The sequence below is a fragment of the Rhinolophus hipposideros genome, assembly GCF_964194185.1.
Source record: "Rhinolophus hipposideros genome assembly, chromosome: 2".
Taxonomy (NCBI): domain Eukaryota; kingdom Metazoa; phylum Chordata; class Mammalia; order Chiroptera; family Rhinolophidae; genus Rhinolophus; species Rhinolophus hipposideros.
Genome location: NC_138048.1, coordinates 89,787,552 through 89,810,072, shown reverse-complemented (window position 1 = coordinate 89,810,072; position 22,521 = coordinate 89,787,552).

Below are 22,521 nucleotides of genomic sequence, written 5' to 3'. Positions count from 1 at the left end.
AAATATATCAAAAGTAAAATAAAGTACATGGAATAAAATATTATGGAAATTCTTAAATTGGGAATGAGCAATCAGGGACCTTCAACTGTACTGTTTGTATTTATTTAAATGGGGGTGGCTATATAACAAAAGCTTTATTATTCTTACATTGTGTATCTTAATACGTATTTTTTTTTAGAGTGAATGAGATTAACAATACATTTGTAAGGTAATTACAAAACTAATCCAATGAAATATAGATTTTATAGAAAGACTATAATCAACAATAATTTTAAATAAAATACTGAAAATGATAATAAATGACAGCATGCAACTGAGTGAACATTGTATTAAGAATAACTGCCATATTTGTTAACACTTACTTGACAGTGTTTATGTTTCACAGCTCTGTAACTAGCATGTAAATAAAAACTACATTTATCTACTAAAATACTGGTACATTTACTCCTACCAAATGCAGTCACCATCATAGTAGAGGGTATGAGTGATGTTGATCTAATTATCCCATTAAATGCATATTATGTGTGAAGGGGAGCAGAATGCTCATTTTCTAGTTATTAATCCAGATTAACTAAAAAAGTGAAGAATAAAAAAGTCTTACATTTTCTTTACAAATTGAAATTGATGAAACAATATGTGTGGAGAAGCAAGAACGTTCATGAAATTTTATTCAGCTGTGTTCAGCTTCTTTACAAGAACAAAGTCAATTAAAAACAAACTGGTGGAAGAACTGAGAATTATTTTGAGAAACTAGGAGGCTGAATAAAAATATATAGTTTAATATAGACATAAACCACAGATGAAAATGTCATTTGATAATGTGGAATATCAGTGGAAAACTTTCTGGATTCCTCAACACACAGGTGTGATGTATCCTCACTGTTTGAAAATCTAGGATACCTGCTTATAAAGTTGTTTCACAGTGCTTGGCTGGCTGTCTACGGCACTTTCTTTTTCCTTTCTACATCCCATGGTTTCAGTCTGCTTTTGTTTTCCGAGTACTTATTTCTACCTGCTCTGTTTCGAAGCTTTCCAGCGAAAACTTGTTGTGGAGCAAAGCATATATAGCCCCATATTTCTCTTTCCTTGTAAACTTTAATTACCTGAATTCTGTGTTATTTAATGAGAAGTCTGTTAACCATAATATGAATATCACCAATTAAAAGGAAGGCACATGTCTTGGTGAGCTTGTCCTGTTCTAACAAAAATGCCACCAACTGACTGGTTTAACTAGAGAAACATTTGTTTCTCACACCTTTGGAGGCTGGAAGTCTAAGGTCAAAGTGTCAGCAGACTAGGTTCCGGTAAGAGCCCTCTTCTTGACTTCAGACAGCAGGTTTTTATCTCTTATATGGGAGAGAGAGAGAGAGAGAGAGAGAGAGAGAGAGAGAGAGAGAGAGAGAGAGAGAGAGAGACTGACAGAGAGAGAGACTGACAGAGAGAGAGACTGACAGAGAGAGAGAAGAGGGAACGAACTGTGGTCTCTCTCTTCTTATAAAAACACTTATAAGTAGAGACTCATAGGACTCAACACTTATAGGTAGAGACTCATGGGGCCTCTACCCTTATGACTTCATTTGAACCTAATTATTAGATTGGTGCAAAAGTAATTGCAGTTTTTGCAATTTTTTTTTTTTAAACTTTTAAACCACGATTACTTTTGCACCAACTTAATACCTTCCAAAGGTTCACCTCCAAATACGATCACAGTGAGGGTCAGGGCTTGCGTTTGAGAGAGACATAAACATTCGGCTCAAAATAGCCACAAATTTTAGAAATATTCACAAATTATACTGGCCGAGATTCTTGACTCTTTTCTTGCATGGGCCTGGAAGTTTCTCCTAGGAGATCCTGAAAAACAGGCTAAAGTTTACAATTTGCTTTACTGGACTCAACTTCTTTTTATTTTTTTTTCTGCCACGTTATGCGACCTTACAGATATATGCAATGGATCAGACAGTGCTAAGTGTGAATTAAACAGTTATTGACTAAATACTCACTATACTGGGTCAAAGTCTAGAAGGAGAGCAAATAAAGGAATCTGTGTCTAAAATACACTCTATAATATGAACTCCATTAGGAGGTTTTTAAAAACATTTTTTTTTCAACTTAGTCTTTTCAATAACTTTCATCCAAAGGTCATTTTGCCTGATAAACAATCCTTGAGACTGTCCTATGTCCAGTTAAAGAGAAGCCACTTTATATATAATTTGAATAGCTAAATTATTGATATATTCAGAGGCTAAATTTTCTCTCTCTCTGTTATAAACAAAAATGAAACTCATATATTCTGTTTCACTGTGGAATTGGTTATATGAAAGTTACTGTTATTTTTTTAAAGGGTAAATGTTATTATCTTCAATAAAATAAGCACTCTTCATGCATAATAAAAATTCTATAAATACAGAAAACATGTAGAACTATGTAACACTTTAATTTCATAGATAGTGTGATACTTAACTTTAAATATTTAAATTGACTTCACCTTTTTATTTAGCACCAGAAAGCGGAAAACATTCTTATTAAAAGCTTATGAATATTTATCATACATTTTATATAAAACATGTTGAGATACAGAATATGTTTTTATTACTTAAAACCACTAGATAACATGATTAAAATAATTTAAAACCCTTAATATTCTATATTATGTAAATAATTCAGTAAAAAATTATACATTCTTAATGATATAACTAAAATAGCAATTTAAAATTATGTTTACTGATGCTCTACTTCCTGGAATTGCAGACAATCTGAAGGCATAAAAGACCATGGCAGAAAAGAATCACTAGTCCGTGATCTCGCAGAAGATGGGTAGAAACAGATGTGAAACGTGGTTTGGGTTAGTGTTTTTTCCAAGAAGTCTGAGTGTGTTGCAAAGCTTTCCATTGTTCTAGGTTCCACTTAAAACTAGCAGTTTCTGGGTCACTTGTTACATTGACAAGAGTAGCATACCCAAATGAGGAATATATTACCTCTAAAATCCAAAGACTCCTACAAGGCATTGTGCCTGTTCTTTGGTTGCAGGAGGGGCCAAATGCAGCAACTTTTCCTTTACCTTAGAAGAAATATTTCATTATGCCCCACACCACTGGAACCTAGAAATTTCACTATGGTGGGAGGCCCTGAATTTTTGTCGGATTTATTTCCTACCCTTTGACACATAAATATCTTACCAATAAGAGTAGTTGCTACTTCTTATTCACTAGGTCCAATCAACATATTATCATCAATGTAATAAAACAGTGTGATAGCTTTTGGAAGGGAAAGGTGATCAAGATTCCTGTTGACTACATTATAACATAGGGCTGGAGATGATAGACCACTGACGCAGGAATGTGAAGGTATATTGTTAAGTAAAGTCCTTTTGGTAGTCTTTACTAACAGGTAGAGAGAAAAACGCGCTTGTCAGACCAGGTGCCGAGGAATGTATTTATTTGGTCATGCAATTGAAACCACATCTGGTACAGTAATTTGGACTCACTACGTACTTAAGCTTGCAATAGTCCACTTTCATTTTCCATGATCCATTCATTTTCTGCACAGCCCAAAAAGGTGAATTGAGTGGGCATATGGTGGGTATCACAACCCCTGCATTCTTTAAGTCCTCGATGGTGGCTATAATCTCTGTAACCCCTCTAGGAATTTAGGATTGTTTTTGGTTTAATAGCTTCCTAGATAGAGGCAGATCAAGTAGTTTCCACTTGAGCTTTCCTACTGTAATAGCCCGTACTCAAGTCAGGAAACAAATGTAGGGTTTCTGCCAGCTGCTGAGTATGCCTGATCTAATTACACATTCCACAACTAGGGATATAGCCACAGGATGTGATCAGGTCCCACTGAATCTACAATGAGACAGGCCTGAGCTAAAACACCATTAATCACCTGGCCTCCATGAGTTCCTACTCTAACTAGAGTGTCACAGTGACTGACCTTTTGGGTCTCCTGGAATTAGAGTCCATTCAGAGCCAGTGTCTAGTAATCCTCAAAAAGCCTGATTATTTCCTTTTCTCCAATGCACAGTGACCATAAAAAAAGCTGTAGGTCCCTTCAGAAAAGGCTCAGAGAAAGATTAACTGTATATCATTTTGGCTGTGTTAACAGCGTCCTTCCTTCAGGGGGCTCGGCCTCCTCTCATTTGAAGTGTTCTGGGTCAACAAACTGGATTTAGTCTGGGAATTGATTGAGGGGCTGTGACTCTCTGTTTTGATGATTCAAGTTAGACTTCTGCTCCCTTGACCTAGAACTCTTCTATCATACAGATCAAGAAAGAATTTAGTAGAGTGCCAATCTATTGCACTTCTAGGGTCACCATGATAAACCAGCCAATGCGGTATCTCTGTGAGTCCAACTATTCTGATTGCCACTTTCACTCTGCTGTCCACTCTGGTAACCATGCCCATCTTGATTTTGGTGATTAAGTGCTGCCACCTGCCCTCTGCCTCCCTGGCATCCAATTATCCTCCATGATATTTAGGTTTCCAATTAAGTGGCAAGAGTGCCCACTATAATTTCTGATCTACAGAGAAGAACCACCATGGAGCTCTTCAAGGATAGCGGGGCTCTCCTAACAAATTTATTTCTCACAGTTGTGGAGAAAGGTGTGTCCTCTGGACCCTCTGATGGTGGGAGAGCAGGTCCACAAGATAAATCCGTTCTAACATTCTTATCTCCCTAACACTTCGCATCCTTTCCTCTACAGTATACCAAGGCAGTTTGGCATTTCATTCTAAATAATTTAGTGCAGGCCACCTTTCAATCCATGTTTCAGCCAACAACCAATTATTAGAGCCCTTCTAACTCCTCTTATAGCAACACTAAATGCAAAAACTTTGCTTCATGAGCCTATATCCATAAAATTGGCCTGACCTAACTTTATGTTCGTTCTGCCATGATCCTGCACTTTCATTAATCTCCATTCCCACACATGGCCATGGCCATGTTCTCTTTATTACTAGAAATTGAATCATTAGAGCCTTTATATCTAATCAGATTAAAGAACCAGTTCCAGAAATCTCAGAATGAATCCTCCAAACTCATACTTAAGATTTGTTCCTCTACAACCATTCTTGATACTGAAATCTGTATTAGTTTAGTGGAGGTTCTCCAAAGAGTATAGATAATGGAGAGACGGAGAGAGGATGATTTATTTTAAGAAATTGGCTCATATGATTGTCATTGAGCTGGCAATTCTGAAATCCATGCAGCTAGTTAGCAAGCTAGAATTCAGGCAGGGTTTCTATGTTACAGTCCTGAGGCAGAATTCCTTCTTCCGGAAACCTCAATCTTTGTTCTTAGGACCTTCAATAAATTCAGTGAGGCCCACCTACATTATTGTGGTAAACCTGCTGTACTTAAAGTCTACCGATTATCAATGTTAATCTCATCAAACAGTAATATCTAAACAAGTGTTTGATCAAATATCTAAACACAACAGCCTAGCCTAACAGACACATAAAAATTATCACAATGTATAAAGCATCCAATATGGGTGTCTGTTTCCTGTCTTATTGTATTTCTAATATTTAGGGAAGTTTATAATTTTGCTGTAGAAGTTATTTTAATAATTTTAAATTTATGAAACATCCTGTTTATTTGGCTCCCTATTTTAAACTCCAATAAAGTTGTATCATTTTTCTCTGCCCCTCCAATTATATCACCACCCACAGTTAGAAAATATTAATAGCTTTCATTTATCTGTTTTCTTACATTTTATTTTTCTGTATTTATTAGCCTCAAATAATGCTCTTTGACACCTAGCAGTTATAATGAGGCAATCAGCAAACTAATTTTACTTTCTAGGTACTTACCGAACACATCTACTCCCATTTTGTGTTAGATGAATGATTTCCACATTGTTGGAGCTTACACAATTTACAGTCCATTCTGTCAACTTTATTCTTCCTTTTATTTATTTGTTAGATCAGTAATTACTCTTTTCACCTGGGGTTCATCCTCTCATAATGTTGTCAAGATGGCTCTTGCAAAATATTCACTATGTTTCTTGCTTGCTCAAAATGTGTTTTTGTTTTTAAACATCAAGGTAAAATTGCTATGCCGCACACTGCCTTTCCTAGAGTTACAGATTTTTCTATACTCTCTCTTCTGAGTGGAATGTGGTTATTGACTATGACGACTTTTCATGATAAGGTGGCCATATATAAGCTATTTATAGAACAGTTCTAAGAGTAAAATAGGACAATAATTATACTGGAAATCATAGGCATACAATCTGACTGTCCTATATAAATTAGGATTAGTGGGAGTTTGTCCATAGATAAGTATGATTTACTTACATGGCTCCAGGAAAAAAAAATATATAGATATATGAGGAAATGAGACCCGAAATGAAAGGTGTCCAAAAAAGAGATATTTGAAAAGGCCCACAGAGAGTAACTTGAACACAACCCTTCAGAGATGATCTATAGAAAGTGTGGGCAAAACTTCCAAGTTTTCCTGACTAGAGGCAAGCAGTTAGGAATATTTTTTTTTGCCTCCATGCACATTTGTCATTGCTTAAGAGCTTTTCACAGGAGGACAAAACTTGTGAGGCAGTCATTCTCTACTGATGCAGGCAAATTTCATCCTGGCAATCTGTGCATAGCTCACTGATAGAGTTGCAGGTGCTGACTCTTGGGAATGAAAACATATATGGAGGCTTCATACAAACAGAAGCTGAAGGAATCAGATAAAATATAAGTGGAGCAGTAATAACACACTATGGTTCCAATTTAAGGGGCACTCACTATACGTCTCTCTAGCCTACAAACTGTGGCTAGTTATGATTTCCAGGCAGGAGTGAATTACAAGAAAAGGGTGAGTGGCCCCCACTCACTGCAGTTGGTCACTAGGTCGTAGCCATTTTCATCATACTTCTCTTCCATTTACTGCTGTGTATGAATGTGTGTGCATGCTGTAAAATAAGGATTTCTTCCCCTCCATCCTCAAATATATTTACATTTTTTCCGGGACAAATTGTCAAAAACATTATTTCCTTGTTGAGTTACCATAACACCACTGACAATAAAACAAATTAAGCATGTAAACCTGGACATATTTCTGGATTTTTCTCTTCTTTGTCCAGTTGTTCCCAAGTGTGTATGTCCACCTATGCCATTCTGCCTTGATGACTGGTGCTTAAAGAGACTATATAGTGAGTTTTGAAATAAAAGCATGTTGATGCTCTGGCTTTGTTCTTCCTAATCATTTTGGACATAATAGGTTCTTTGAATTTCTACATAAAACAGAATTAGCTTGGTAATTTCCAAAGGGAACCCTGCCAGGAATTTGACCGAGTTTGCATTGAATCTATAAATCAGTTTAGCAAGTTAATATCATAATAAGTCTCCCAATCTTTGAGCATGCTTTATGTCTTAATTTGTTTTATCTCTTTCTCTCAGCAAAGTTGTTTTCTTTCAGTGAGCCTGTGTAGCATATATTTTGCTAATTTATTGTTAAGTGCTCACGTTTTTGATATTATTAGTGCCCTGTGTGGTAAGTGGTATGAATTTTTTTTCTTTTTATATGGTACTGGCTAGAACTTCCGTACAATGTTGAATTGTAGTGGTTAGAATGGATGTCTCTACTTTGATCCAGAACTTAGAGGAAAATTATACTATTTTAATGTAGGGCCAGCTTCATAAGAGGCCAGAAAATTAAGTCCAGGAACTTGTTGCAATGATGTTGCTAATGCTTTTTGATATCAGAGGAATTCTTCATCATGAATTTGTATCAAGTGGACAGTTAATCAAGTTTACTACTTGAAAGTGCTGAGAAGGCTGCATAAAAAAGTTAGACGACATGAACTTTTCACCAATAATTCATGGCTCTTGCATCACGACAATGCACCAGCTCACACAGCACTGTCTGTGAGGGAGTTTTGAGCCAGGAAACAAATAACTGTATTGGAACACCCACCCTACTCACCTGATCTGGCCCCCAATGACTTCTTTCTTTACCCAAAGACAAAGGAAATATTGAAAGGAAGACATTTGATTACATTCAGGACTTCAAGGGTAATATGTCGACAGCTCTGACTGCCATTCCAGAAAAAGAGTTCCAAAATTACTTTGCAGGATGGGCTAGACACTGGTGTCAGTGCATAGCTTCCCCAGAGGAGTACTTTGAAGATGACCACAGTTATATCCAGCACTGAGGTATTTAGCACTTATTCTAGGATGAGGTCATGAACTTAACTGTCACATCTCATGTAATTGTGACCTGTGTAGTCACACAGGGTCTCATGCTCAAAAGGTCTCTATTTTTGGTTTAATCCTCTTCTGTCACTGCCTTAAAATTCTTAATAATTTAATCTTTGAATTTGTGTTTTATAAGTAAAGTTCATTTGGGACACTGGAGCATAAGAGTGAGAACTTGTGTAAGATATGCATCTTCACACTTTCCTTGCTGTTTCATTCACATATAGTGTGTACAATGCCCCATGGGCACAGAATTTCAGTGGACTCACAATGAAAGTTCAACAAGACTCAAAGCAAATACCAGGTAAGCATCTTAGATCTATGAATGTGTGAGCAGGGGTCAACAGCCCCGAGAGGCCATGCTTTCCATTCAAATCAGAACTAGTTTTGAATTTAGAAAGTAGGCTATGAGTTTCTAAGAAATGTAAACAACACAGAAACACTAAAATCTTATTTGTCCCCACTGTTACTTTCTACCGTTAACTACTTAGGCTGAAAATAATGACATAGATGGAAAGGAAAAAAACAAAATGACTTATCCTAATTCTTTTTCTATTCAGTATTCAGTCCTTCTTTATTACTTTACTACTTTTTCCATCTATTTATTTTGTTGATATTCATGCCCTCTTTATCATCCTTTTTTTTTCAATAAGAGTTTATTTGAGCCAAACTGATAACAATCGATGGGAAGCAAGATCTCAAATGCCCCATTTTTCCAGGATTTCTGATTTAGTATTTTCTTGTATTCCACTTTACTTCTACAGTTAGCTAATCAACTATAATTATTTTTATGGTTGTGTTAGTGTTCACAATACATCTTTCACATAACATTGTGCCACATAAACAAATAACAAACAGTCTATTACATCTTAATGACAGTTAAAAAAATGAAAGGAAATGTCTGTATTGGTAATCGTTATTTCTTTTGGTATATTTTAGCTTCCATCCAACATCATTTTCCTTGAAAATTATTCATTTTTTTGACACATCTATTATTCTGGTATTTTAAACTTCTGCTTTTTGCCATCACCCCTAACTCCTCTCCCATGTTCTTCATTTCTGTTTCTTTGTCTACTCCTTTTCACTGATGTTTGTTCTATCTCAGCTTTGACCACACAGTTCCTAATCTGTATGGTGCCATCTTTTCCTAGGAGTGAATATTATTAGGTAATTTCTAAGATCTCTGTCCATCCTGTCTCTCTGTATTACAGTGGCACAGTCCCCCCCACTGTTGTGCGTTGAACTGTGTCCTCTCCAATCCAAACTTATATACTTCATAGAGGTAATCATATTAAAACGAGGTCATTAGTGCATGGGCTTTAATCTAACATGACTGGTAATTTTAGAAATAGGGGAAATTTGAAGACATACACAAGAATAATACCACGTGAAGAGACATAGGGTAAAAATAGTCATCTGCAAGACCAGAAGAGAGGCCTGAAACCGACCCTAACCTGACATCCTCAGAAAGAACCAATCAACCTGCTGATCCCTTCATATTGGACTTCTAGCCCACAGAACTGTGAGACAGTAGTTTCCGTTGTTTAAGCCACCTAGGTTGTGGTACTTTGTTATGTCACCTTAGCAACATCCCTCTGTATGTTTTATAAAAGAAGTGGGAAAATTCAAAATTAAACTATCATCATTTTTCTTCGAACATCTTATAAAATATATTAAAAATTTGACAACATAAAGTATTAGAGAGCATGTAGAACAAAACCAATAACCCCCCCCACCCCACCCCCCACACACACTTTCTGGCATTACCTTATAAACTGGATAAGTATCCCATCTTGACAGTGAACTTCCTGTCTACTTTTTGCATATGTCTGTGCAGCTGAATGTTACCGGAAACGCCCCCTCCCTCCCCACATACACATGCACACCATGCTAATTGCTCTCAATTTGTGACTGCTAACCTCAGAGCAGATGGGCATTATTATTACTCAGAAATCAAACTACACACCTCCATTCAATTTCATCCCATTCTGCTAGAAAGCTATTTTATACCTCCTCTTTCTCCCACAAATATCCAGAGCCACCGCAGCTATCTTCATTTTCATCTGGCTTCTAAGTTCGCTAAGAAAAGTGAATTAATCACAAGAGAACTTCTGCAGGATCTGACCACTACATCAGTCCAACTATTTGCATTATTTCCAAATTCTCTTCTTGCTCCTTGACTCATATGGATAAACTGTGAGACTCCTAGATGCAATCTTTGCTTCTATTTGGCTCTACATTCCCTCTGCTTTATTATGTAAAATCTTAGTGCCAATATTTTACTCTTCTCTCTAATACATGCCCTCTCTACTGCATCTTTACATAAATATGTTGCATCTACATTTTTTAAAAAGTGCTCTCAATTCCAAGTCTAACTTCACTTACTGCCCTATTTTTTTTTAACTTCTCTTTACAAGAACGTACTTTGGAACAGCTGTTTATACCAAAATTTCTTAATCTCCCTTTATCTCTTGAGCCCCCCTCATGAATCTTTCATCCCCACCCCTCTTCACACCTTTTCTCAAGTTGCCAATTAATTTCCCAGTATTAAATCTAATGATTAATACTAATCCTTAACCTGACCTATTAATAGCACATAGCACATTTTGGGGGCTATTAATAATGCAATAGCAAATAACACATATCAACAAGTTATTTTTATATACTAATAGCATAGAACACATCCCCTGTTTCTTGGAGAATGGTTTCATTTGGTTTCCAGTCATCTATATATTTATCTGATTTCCCTTCTATTCCTTTGCCATCTCTTTGCTGGTTTATCCTCATTTCCTGATCTTTTAGTGTTGGATACCACAGAATTCAATATTTGATTCTTCTTCTCCCTATCTATACAATCCTCTTCTGATCTCATGCCATTATATGGCTCTAATCACTCTATGCCAAGTGCCTGGCAGATTGATATACCCAGGGCAGCCACTCTGCTGAACTTCAGACACATGAATCCAACTAACTACTGGGATTATCACAAATTTGATGTCTATTAGTACCAATGAAATGCATAGACATTGTGAGGGATGTAAATGATGAACGTCTAAGTATTACCTTGTCTTGTACACCTGAAACTAATAAATTAAAAAAAAAAAGAAATGCATAGACAGTATAAAATAGTACAATGTTAGCTCTATGTCTAAATGTACTAAATGTACTACTAAATGTACAATGTTTAACTCTATGTCTAAATGTACTAAATGTACTACTTCATACCGTGTTTTCCCGAAAATAAGATCTAAGCAGACAGTCAGCTCTAATGTGTCTATTGGAGCAAAAATTAATATGACTCGGTCTTATATTATACCCAGTATTATATTATATATTATATATTGTATATTGTATATTGTATATTGTATATTGTATATTATATATTATATATTATATATTATATATTATATATTATATATTATATAACTATATTACATTACATTACATTATATTATTATTATTATAATATATTGTATTACCTGGTATTATAGTAAAATAAGACCAGGTCTTATATTAATTTTTGCTCCAAAAGATGCATTAGAGCTGATTGTCTGGCTAGGTCTTATTTTCAGGGAACATGGTAATATGTGTTTGTATAATGATTAACATAAATTATAAATTATAAATTATAAATTATAAAATTATAAATTGTTAACTTCTTATAAATTGTTTATTTTATGTATAACCCAAGATAAATTTTGTAGATTTCCCTGGATTTCTCAATAGGGGTGCACTATTATATATTATCCCTTAATATAAGTGGGATATAGTACATATATACAATATATTCATATATATTACATATATTCATGCAATATTTATGTTGCAGTAATTTCTAATAATTGGATATATCTTTTTATGGAATGAGTGCCAGTACAGAGGGAGAAATTCTTCCATTATTTTTCCTTGTCATATAAGGCAAAAAATATTAATACAGGAAAAGTCACAAAAGACCTCAATGCTGAGATGGCATGTAAATGAAAACAATTGGATGATGAAATTAACTTGTAATACCATAGTCACAAAAAATGTAATAATTATTAAAAGCATTAACACTAATATTTATGTCTCACCTACAAATGATTATCAACATTTATATAATTATGTCATCCAGAGTTTGAAATTTGGACTATTGAATGTATATATTTCATAGAAAAAATAAAGCAATATCAATTTTGTAAATTAAACTGTATCACCCTTGAAATAAGCCTTAAAATCTTCCTATAATGCTCATGAATGAAGCTTTATTAGCCAAAAATAATGATTTCTGTTTCATGAGAAAATTTTAGTGACTGTATAACACATAGCTTTCTTCTGTCATTTAAAGAATTTTATGCATCTTAGTTGTAAAAAGATGTGGCCAACTTAGACTTATCATATGTAGTAAGAAATAGCCGTCTGTTAAATTAGCAGCATTGTTCCGAAAAACTGGAAACTGACTCATCATGTACAACTTACAATAAAAAATTCTGTCTATATTGACCTTTTTTTAAGTTTCCTAGTAACATACCCAAAATAAAACAGTGAATTAATGTAGAAAATACGTTTTCACTCTACCTAGCACAGAAATATTTTTTTAGAGTATACTTTTAGTTGTGAAAACATATAGCTTTCCAGTGCTACATTTTGTAGTGATCGGTTACATCACAGGACTCAAAACAAAATTAGAAAAAATGGTTTCTGTTTTAAGAGATAAAATTGCCTTAAAATTGTGATTTTTCTTCCTGTAGCAAATCCATTGGGTATTGCATATATACTTTACTAATTAGTTTTAAACTGTGGATGCAAATGAATAGCTCTGTTACTCCTATATGTTAACAGTGTCTCTTGAAATAATTACTATTTAGGTTTGTAAAGTATTCATTAAATGTCTGCCAAATTACTTAAACATCATAATAGACATTTAATGGGTGCGTTAAAACTGAAATAGAAATTACATTTGATTATAAGCAACTGTACGTTTATAAAGCTATCGTTAGATGCCTATTAAGACCATTTAACTTAAGTGTTACATAATTGAGAAGAGCCAGGATTTTAATTGCACATTTGCAAACTGTTAACTTGCTTTGCTAAATATTCATTTTAACCACAGCAGAAATCTGTGAGTGAGGTATGAGGATTTCATCATTTTTTCTGTTAGCAATTTTTCACTGCACTTCATGGGATAAAGTGATCTAACATATTAAAAAACATATTACATCCAATAATGAGTCCATATGCAAAAAATAAAAAGGACTTTATATTAAACATACATCTTCAAAAGTAGGCTACATTTCCCTTATTCTCCCCGCCCCCAAAAAAGTACTTCTTGATAAACCAAGAGACATTCTTTTTCCCACCTCTCAGATTACTGATTAATATTGATGCAATGACAGAATAGCTAAGATAAAAAAATAATTGGTATCAAATTATGATTCAGTGCTTACTGTCTTGAGTACATCCCAAGTTGCCAATAAAAAAACATAATTTTCAATTAATTATCTCACTAAGCAGTTGCTTGTTATCACAGAAGTTAAGTGGGGATTAAAAGAGAGACTAAATTACACTTTTATGCCTTGAAGTGCCAACTCATCTTGAAGTCAAGATTGGTAAACAAAATACAAAGAGACATAAGATTGTAATTTGGTTGCAGGTTCAATTCAGTAGATAAATGAGTGCCTCAGTTGGCAGGCTTTTCGAAGCACTAAAACTCCTTTAGCAGAGGTATCCACTTTTAGTTCTTCAGTATATCTCCATTAGACACCTGAGCTTGCCTCTTGTAAACCTGAAGAAGAAAACATTCTGCCGAGAAGAAATTTATTTATATATAATTTCTTCTCTGAATGTTCTTTCTTCCCGGAAACATTTGCATTTAAACAAGCTTTTGATGTCATTGGAATCCATCTGCCTACACTTACCCTATTTCTTTACCCCTGAATAAACATCACCTGTGAAGTATGTTGTAAACTCGATTGCTGCTCCACTTTCTTAATTTTGTATATATCCATTTAAAGTCTTGGTAGAGATACAGCTTGACCTATCCAACTTGGGACACGCACTGGGATCTTCAGTCTATCCATGTATTCTTTGTTTTTATAGGTAATCTGACTGAGACAGTCGGATCCACTGAGTATCTCTGGTTCCATTTTAAGGAAAACTAATAAAGGTGAGAGAGCTTATACCAAACGATATTTCAAACCTAAGATTTCATGGCAATCCACTGGATTTTCTCCATCTCATCAAAATTCCCTAAAATTAAATTTAACTTATTCCAAATTATAAATCTCACTTTTTTTTTTCTTTTCTTTTTGACTATCTTCTCTTTTAAATCATTATAAATAAAGTAAATCCTTCAGATCCAACTCTCCGCATATCTTTAACCTCTGTCCTTGGCTGGGACAAATCATAGAGCCATGTTTGGCGAGTTCCATTTACCTTCATGTGTTAGATTTTGTGGAACTCAAATGTTCTATATTCAAAAGAAAACATTTTTTTCTTGGAAAAATAACTTAAATAACATAATTTTAATGGGAACTTTCATAATATCTAGATTTCCTTAGATTTGTTTAATATGGGGAAAATAAGTAATAGCCAACTCCGCATAAGAATTTGAGTGGATTTGAACTTTGCCTCTTATCCTTTCCACGAGGCAGAGTGTCAAAGTCATGTAAGTCCCTATGATCACTTCAGTGATGATGAGGTTTCAAGTTGCCATCTGTAATTACACTTGCACATAGATCAATTCATTGATTTACATTCCTTGCTCCTTCCCTGAAGATGTCATCCCTTTCACAACTGCCTTAGGTGATCATCTTGACCATCTCTAGGTTCAATGTTGAGTACTAAAGCATATTTACCATGAAATAGGAAGGGGCTCTAGCAATGTGTTCACATCATCCTATGTTTCTACAAAAATCTACAAAAGTAAAATATTTTTGACGAGGTCCCTGAAAACTATGTAAGCTTTAGTCCTCCCAAAACCTGGATCTACCACTGGCTATGTGAAAATGAAATTCTAGAAACCTAGGGGGAAAATGGCTGCGTGAGGTGAGCCTCTGTAGCGCTCCCCTGGAATTTACAACGAATCGGACAACAATAACTCCACAAAGGACTCCCTGCACTGCAGACAGGCAAGACGAAGACGCCCACTATTGAATTCACCTCCAGGTGGGTGAATCGCGCGAGCCAGGGAGGAGGGAAAGGAGAAGTGCGAAGACCGAGCCACGCCACGCGGGCGCAGGACGCAGACCTAGCTTAGTGCTCCCTGCTCACTGCATCCCGGAACTACCGCAGCTGCTGGAGAGGGAAGGACTTGGACTGCTAGGGCTCCGCTTATGGCCCACAGGGCTGAGGGGGCAGCATATAACACGGCTGAACCCAACACTTGCTCACGGCAGACCTCGGAGCAAAGACTGAGGGAAGAGGGCTGAAATCGGTGGTTTAAGCCCTCACTGCCAAGCGGAGAACAGAAGCCTTAGGCACGGAGACTAGCCGCCCCCTCCCTACCTTCCCAGAGCTCGCCCCGCCCCTACCTGCCAGGTGTTAGAAGCAATAAAGTAGCAGTGTCAAATCAAAGGACAGAATATTTGCTGCTCTGAGTCTGTGGACCTCAGACACAGATTTACAGCTCAACTAGTTCAGGCAAAGGGGAGGGAGCAGGGAAGCAGGACTGGCTGTGGTGGTAGTCGCCACCATTGCTCTGGGCCACCTCTCACAACTCACCCCGCCCCTGGCCCCACCTATCTGGGCAGATTCCTGCAGGAGTAAACAGGACTGCTGAAACATACGGGCTCTGAATCTGGTGCAGAAAGAGCTTTGGAACTTCAAAAGCTCTTCGCATTCCTATCAACTTATTGCAGAAGCCACACCTGTAGATGTCTAGGAAGAGAAATAGTAAATCAGTGATGCCATGATAACCAAGGCAACAAGATAGCTCAGAAAGAAAGTCTCCAGAAAAGGAACTTAGAGATATGGAAATATGTGATTTAAATGACAGAGAATTCAAGATTGCAATTCTGAAAAAACTGAACGAGATGCAAGAAAACACAGAAAGGCAGTTTAATGAACTCAGAAACACAATCAAAGAACACCATGAGCATTTTACAGAAGAGATTGAAATTTTCAAAAAAGAACCAAATAGAATTTCTGGAGATTAAGAACTCAATAGAAGAAATTCACAATAAAATATCCAGCTTAGGTATTAGAGTTGACCAGATGGAGGAAAGAATCAGTGACATCAAAGATAGGAACCTGGAATTTACACAAATGGAAGAAGAAAGAGACTTGAGACTTAAAAGAAATAAAAGAACTCTACAAGAACTTTCTGACTCCATCAGAAAGAGCAATATAAGAATAATGGGCATACCAGAAAGAGAAGAAAGAGGGAACAGAGAATATAGTCAAACAAATCGTCGATGAGAACTTCCCAAACTTGTGGAAAGAACTGGATCCTCGAATCCAAAAAGCAAATAATACACCTAATTACCTCAATCCCAACATGCCTTCACCAAGGCACATTGTATTGAAGCTGTCTAAAATCAATGACAAAGAAAGAATCCTCAAGGCAGCCAGGGAAAAGAAGACGGTAACTTACAAAGGAAAGCCCATTAGATTATCATCAGATTTTTCAGCAGAAACTCTACAAGCTAGGAGGGAATGCAACCAAATATTCAAACTATTGAAAGAGAGAAATTATGAGCCAAGAATAATATATCCAGGAAAGATCTCCTTTAGTTATGAATGAGAAATAAAGACCTTTTCAGACATCCAGAAGCTGAGGGAATTTTCTAATACACAACCTGCACTACAAGAAATACTAAAGGAGGCTATTCGAACACCATCAACAGGGACAACTTGTGGCAAACAAAACATAAAAAGGGGGAGAGTAAAGGCCTGAACTGGAATATGGGAATAGAGAAAATAAGCGTACTGAAGAAACTGGAATACTCTAAATATCAAACTTTCTTTTACATAAACTTAAGGGTAACCACTCAAAAAACATCCAGAACTGAAATACATACTGTAATAAAAGAAGAAACAGAGGGAAACATCATAGAATACCACCACACAGAAATAATAGACAACAACAAAAAGGCAAAGAAATAATGGAGACACAGCCTTACCAGAAAACTAAAGATAGAATGACAGGAAGTCCTCACATATCAATAATCACCCTAAATGTAAATGGACTGAACTCACCAATAAAGAGACACAGAGTAGCAGATTGGATCAAAAAACTAAACCCAACCATATGCTTTCTACAAGAGACACATCTCCGCTACAAGGAAAAGCATAGACTCAAAGTGAAAGGGTGGAAATTGACACTCCAAGCAAATGGTACCCAGAGAAAATCAGGTGTAGCCATAGTGATTTCCGATGAAACAGCTTTCAGGGTGTAAAAGATAACAAGAGACAAAGATGGACATTTCATAATGGTAAAGGGGACTATACAACTAGACATAACAGTCATCAATATTTATGCCCCAGTCAGGGAGCACCGAAATATACCAAGCAACTACTAACAGAACTAAAGGGAGAAATTGACCAAAACACAATTATACTAGGGGACTTAAATACATCATTGACAGCTATGGATAGATCATCCAAACAGAAGATAAATAACGAAATCGCAGCCCTAAATGACACATTAGATGAAAAGGACATAATTAACATATATAAGCACTTCATCCTAAAACATCAGACTATACATTCTTTTCTAGTGTACATGGAACATTTTCAAGGATAGACCATATGTTGGGACACAAAATCAGCCTCAGCCAATTTAAGAAGATTGAAATCATACCAAGCATATTCTCGGATCACAAGGCTTTGAAATTGGATATCAACTGCAAAAAGAAAGCAGGAAAAAACACAAATACATGGAGATTAAACAACATACTTTTAAAGAACGACTGGGTCAAAGAAGAAATTAGAGGAGAGATCAAAAGATACATAGAAACAAATGACAATGAAAATACATCCTACCAAAATTTTGGGGATGCAGCGAAAGCAGTTTTAAGAGGGAAATTTATATCATTACAGGCCTATCTCAAGAAACAAGAAAAATCCCAATGAAATAACCCCATGTTACACCTTAAAGAACTAGAAAAAGAAGAACAAGCGAAACCCAAGGTCAGCAGAAGAAAGGAAATAACAAAAATCAGAGCAGAACTAAATGAAATAGAGAACAAAAAGACAATAGAAAAAATTAATGTGACAAAGAACTGGTTCTTTGAAAATATTCACAAAATTGACAAACGCTTGGATAGACTCATTAAGATAAAAAAAGAGAAGACACTAATTAACAAAATCAGAAATGAAAAAGGGGAAGTTATCAACGACACCACAGAAATACAAAGGATTATCCAGGAATACTATGAAGGACTATATGCCACCAAATTCAATAACTTAGAAGAAATGGACAAGTTCTTAGAAACATATAGCCTTCCAAGGCTGAATCATGAAGAACTGGAAAATCTTAACAGGCCGATCACCAGTAACGAAATTGAATCAGTCATCAAAAACCTTCCCAAAAGCAAAAGTCCTGGACCAGATGGCTTCACCAGTGAATTCTACCAAACCTTCAAACAGGATCTAATACCAATCCTGCTCAAACTCTTCCAAAAAATTGAAGAAGAGTCAGTACTCCCTAACTCATTTTATGAGGCCAACATTACCGTGATACCAAAACCTGGTAAGGACAACACAAAAAAAGAAAACTACAGACCAATATCTCTGATGAATACAGATGCTAAAATTCTAAACGAAATTCTAGCAAATTGAATACAACAATGCATTAAAAAGATTATTCATCACGACCAAGTGGGGTTTATCCCCGGGGCACAAAGATGGTTCAACATCCACAAATCTATCAATGTGATACGTCACATAAACAAAATAAGGGACAAAAATCATATGATTCTATCAATTGATGCAGAAAAAGCATTTGACAAGATACAACATCCATTTATGATTAAAACACTTAATAAAATTGGTGTAGAAGGAAAATACCTCAACATAATAAAGGCCATATACGACAAGCCCTCAGCTAGTCTCATAATTAATGGTGAAAAGCTGAAGCCCTTTGCTCTACGTTCAGAAACAGGACAAGGTTGTCCCCTATCACCTCTGCTTTTCAACATAGTGTTGGAAGTCCTTGCCAGAGCAATCAGGCAAGAGAAAGAGATAAAAGGCATCCAAATTGGGAATGAAGAAGTTAAATTGTCACTCTTTGCAGATGACATGATGCTATATATAGAAAACCCTAAAGACTCCACCAAAAAGCTATTAGAAACAATCAATGAATACAGTAAAGTTGCTGGCTACAAAATCAACGTACAAAAGTCCATTGCTTTCCTATATACCAACAATGAAATCTCAGAAAAAGAAATAGAAAAAATAATTCCTTTTGCAATTGCAGCAAAAAGAATAAAATACCTAGGAATAAACTTAACCAAGGATGTGAAGGATTTATATGCTGAAAACTATAAGACATTTCTGAAAGAAATTGAAGAAGAACCAAAGAAATGGAAAGACATTCCGTGCTCATGGATTAGAAGAATCAACATAGTTAAAATGGCCATATTACCCAAAGCAATACACAGATTTAATGCAATCCCCATCAAAATCCCAATGGCATTTTTTAAAGAAATAGAACAAAAAATCATCAGATTTCTTTGGAACCACAAAAGACCCCGAATAGCCAAAGCAATATTAAAAAAAAAAAGAAAAATACTGGAGGTATCACACTCCCTGATTTTTGCTTGTACTACAGGGCTACAATAATCAAAACAGCTTGGTATTGGCAGAAAAACAGACACATAGACCAATGGAATAGAATTGAGAACCCAGAAATAAAACCACATAAATATGGACAGATAATTTTTGACAAAGAAGCTAAAAACATACAATGGCAGAAAGACAGCCTCTTCAATAAATGGTGCTGGCAGAATTGGATAGCTACGTGCAAAAGAATGAAACTGGACTGCTATCTGTCACCATGTACCAAAATTAATTCAAAATGGATCAAAGACTTAAGCATAAGACCTGACACAATAAACTGCATTGAAGAAAACATAGGTACTAAACTTATGGACCTTGGGTTCAAAGAGCATTTTATGAATTTGACTCCAAAGGCAATGGAAGTAAAAACTAAAATAAACAAATGGGATTATATGAAACTGAAAAGCTTCTGCACAGCAAAAGAAACTATTGACAAAATAATGAGGCAACCAACTGAATGGGAGAAGATTTTCGCAAAGAGTGTTTCTGATAAGGGGCTAATATCCAAAATATACAAGGCACTCATGAAACTCAACAACAAAAAAACAAACAACCCAATTGAAAAATGGACAGAGGACCTGAAGAGACATTTTTCCAAAGAGGATATACAAATAGCAAATAGACATATGAAAAAATGCTGAACATCGCTAATCATCAGAGAAATGCAAATGAAAACCACAATGAGATATCACCTCACCCCAGTCAGAATGGCTTTCATCAACAAGACAAATAGTAACAAGTGTTGGAGAGGCTGTGGAGAAAAAAGGAACTCTCATACACTGTTGGTGGGAATGCAGACTGGTGCAGCTGCTATGGAAGGCAGTGTGGAGGTTTCTCAAGAAATTACGAATAGAATTACCATATGACCCAGCAATCGCTCTCCTGGATATCTACCCAAAAAATCTGAAAGCATTTCTCTATAGAGACACGTGTACTCCAATGTTCATTGTAGCTTTGTTTACGGTGGCCAAGACATGGAAACAACCAAAATGTCCTTCGATAGATGAATGGATAAAGAAGCAGTGGTATATATACGCAACGGAATACTATTCGGTGTTAAGGAAAGATGATATAGGAGCATTTGTGACAACATGGATGGATCTTGAAAGTATAATGCTAAGTGAAATAAGTCAGACAGAAAAAGCAGAGAACCCTATGATTTCACTGATATGTGGTATATAAACCAAAAACAACAAAAGAACAAGACAAACAAATGAGAAAGAAAAACTCATAGACACAGACAATAATTTAGTGGATACCAGAGGGTTAGGGGGTGGTGGGTGGTTGATGAAGGTAAGGGGGATCAAATATATGGTGATGGAAGGATAACTGACTCTGGGTGGTGAACACACAATGGGATTTGTAGATGATGTAATACAGAATTGTACACCTGAAATCTATGTAAATTTACTAACAATTGTCACCCCAATAAATTTAATTAAAAAAAAAAGAAAAGAAAATGAAATTCTAATCCCAGTCACCAGCAGAATGGAGTAAAAATATCTGTGTGTTTTTTTTTGTTGTTTTTTTTTTTTAATCTCCCAGGAGAGAGCCTTTGATAAATTGGAGAAAGTAATGACACAATGTTTTCATGGAAGAATTTGAAGAAAACTAGAGTACAGATAACATTCTCCTACAAAATGTGTTATTTCTTGCTGCAGACATAAAAATGTCAGTCCTGACCTCTTTGTCAATAACACGTCAGAAATATGGTCTCACAGAAATTAAGAATTAAGTTTGTGTACGAAAGTACCATTCTAATGAATCTGGATGGATACATTCTGTTTCCACTTTTATCTGACTCTCCTTAGCATAAGTTTTTGTGGATACAATTTAATAAGCAATATATTTAAAGCAGATAGATGTTTGTATTTTTTTAAGCTACAGGAGGGAATGAAAGAAAAATCTATAGAAAGCCAAATATGATCTCTCAGCCCAATAAGTTTTAGAAATGATTTTCTAGCAGTTACTGATATTCACTCCTCTAATGATTCAGATATTCATTCCTTTTGAAGCAGTACATTGATACTCTTGGGTTTTGAAAACAAGCCAAAAGAGAAAGAACTGAAGATGGATTAAAAGGCTTAGAAACTTGATGTTTGTTAAGTACAGTTAAACTTTTTCCTTATGGTATACATAGTGAGAAGTGACATAAAAGCATATGGCTTGTTAACTTATCATGATATTAACACATCCATATAACTACCATTTAGTTAAAAAAAATTTGACCATCACTTTCCTGCCCACTTCCAGTTTACTACTACTCTCTTGCCCATAATAGTCACTGTCCTGACTTAACATTGTGGAATTGTTTTGCCTGTTTGATGTTCACCAAAGTTGAATGTAGTACAGTGTCTTATTTGGGTATGAGTACAATGAATATCGATGTGCACAAGTACTTTCTTATACGTGTAATTCTGGTGCACATATAAGCATTCTTTTAAAGAACATGTATGCTATAACATTATGTTGTGTGTACACCCAGCACTTCATGTAATAGTGTATAGTGTGAGCCTATGTTCAAATTTAGTAAATAATTATAGGCAATTTTCCAAAACAATTG